Raw genomic sequence first — 2337 nt, 5'->3', positions numbered from 1 at the left:
TAACAATTTTACCTGACCCTTTTCTTAAGATAAAAGTTCGTAAAACACTGTTCTTTTTTATAAAAGATTTAAAATTGACTAAAAGTATTTGATGCCTCCTGTCTTGTACAATACTATGTCGTATATTAAGTCTTTCGAAATACAAAACACCACTTTATTCCCTTTTTCTATTTTGGAGTTCAAGTTAATAAAGAGTGAGAGACAGAGACAGAGAGAGAGAGAGAGAGAGTGAAGAGAGAAAGGAAAAGTTTCTAAAAAATCGTTTTACAGGACACGCCGCGTGGAGAGGTAATCGGTACGTCAAAGACAACGACTACGCAGTGGTGTTGCTCTATGACGTCAACGGCTACATTGCAGGCATCCAGACATCCGTGAGCATTATTATTTCTTACAAGTGCACTCTAAAACCAACGTGATGTTTAAAGATTTCCAACAAACGTTTTATTAGTTGATGGCATGGTCAGTGACAATAAGTCAGTATTCAGTTATTGGAAAATAGGTGGAAAATAAAAATTAAGTCTGAAAAAAAAAAGAATTCCTGATTTCATGCCATTACCCCAATCGTTTTTCACAGAAATTATGCGAAATCCGGTAAATAACAAGTGAAATGTGTCCTAGAATTAAGCCTGTGTTGTCAGTTATCAGCAATAGGCTTCTTTTATTTCAAACGGAGTTGGCAGGATACTTCAATTACCACTTACGCACACACACGCACACACACACACACACACACACACACACACACACACACATACACACACGCACACACTCAAATACACACACATACACAGACATTAACAAATGCACACACACATACACACACACACACACACTCTCTCTCTCTTTCTCTCGCTCTCTCTGTCTCTCCCTCCCTCTCTCTCCTTCTCTCTCTCTCTCTTTCTCTCTCTCTCTCTCTCTCTCTCTCTCTCTCTCTCTCTCTCTCTCTCTGTCTCTCTCTCTCTCTCACACACACACACACAAAAAAAAACCCCACCTAATTTTCCTGTCAGTCACCGAAACTAAACAGGTCACAGAATTTGCATAAAGTACTTTATTTTTCAAATGAGTGCATTTAATATGATTCTTAATATGGCTTTCAAATGTTTTATAATTTAAAATTTATCTATATATATATATCTATATATATATCTCTCTCTCTCTATATATATATATCTATATATATATATCTATCTATCTATCTATCTATCTATCTATCTATCTATCTATCTATCTATCTATCTATCTATCTATATATCTCTCTCTCTCTCTCTCTCTCTCTCTCTCTCTCTCTCTCTCTCTCTATATATATATATATATATATATATATATATATATATATATATATATCAGATGCGGCTCGTGGGGCTAAAAAGTGGACGTGCACAATTAAGCTATCGCATGCTGAAGATAGTCAAGGGCATAGTAAATGAGACAGAGTATAATTTTAGGATCTTTGGGTTGGTGAGGGAGGACCTCGTGCTTTTATTTTCGTTCTTTTTACTTGACGGTTTGATTTCTAGTACTAAATTTGTTTGTTAGCTAAACATCAATTTCGTTCATCCTGTATTAGAACTGAACACTCTAGTCATAACTTTCACTACTCCACTACAAAACCATTCAAAGGCACAACTCATAGGATCGTCACGTTCACCTCCCTCAGGTTCACGGTCACAGATTCATTTAAAATAGTGGCAAGGCAGACAATGAACCTATCACAATTCACTTGAGCACTCCGCTGGATTGCTCCTGGGCTCACATAATATTAGCAAAGAATAGCGTACGGTCTATCGCGTTTATTTTTAGACTGCCTACTGTGGGCTATGTTTCGGCACTGTTCGGCGGGGGCACATTTGAGATGTGCCGTCTTATTAATATTAATGTACCGCCAAACTCGCTACGAGTGTCGTCAACGCTTGGGTTATCCCCAAGAGCGATTTATAGGTCCGGATACACTGTTGAATATTCTATTATGTTTAGCTAAAGCGCGTGGACTTTGGCATGGCATAGTAGATGTTTTACGGCGCTCTAGAAACAGAAATGACAGGTATGGCGCTAGTGATGACCTTGTTTTGATATAATATTTGGCTAGTGTTTGTCCCTGGCTTCTTTTCTTTTATTATTGTGGGTGTTTTACGTAATAGAACACAAAAAATGTTGATCGGCACTGCACAACCATGCTCTATGGACGAACCGCGCCTGATATATATACTATATATATATAGATAGATAGATAGATATATATATATATATATATATATATATAAATATATAATAGGGGCCCCCCCGCTCCGGGAAGGGATAGAGAAAGATTTTTTTTGATTGTCATGTGTAAAATAA

General features: G+C 37.1%; 1 non-coding gene across 1 annotated transcript in view; it reads left to right on the top strand.

Moving 5' to 3' along the window:
* Nucleotides 1-2337, top strand: part of LOC101854855 — a 17051-nt gene that overhangs the window by 7108 nt on the left and 7606 nt on the right. The window contains exon 5 of the transcript XR_004858339.1: nucleotides 271-371. This is a non-coding gene — a transcript (uncharacterized LOC101854855). The remainder of the gene's footprint in view (nucleotides 1-270; nucleotides 372-2337) is intronic.

This window comes from Aplysia californica, unplaced genomic scaffold, assembly GCF_000002075.1.
Source record: "Aplysia californica isolate F4 #8 unplaced genomic scaffold, AplCal3.0 scaffold00078, whole genome shotgun sequence".
Taxonomy (NCBI): Eukaryota; Metazoa; Mollusca; class Gastropoda; order Aplysiida; family Aplysiidae; genus Aplysia; species Aplysia californica.
This window is presented reverse-complemented; position numbering and strand designations above follow the sequence as displayed.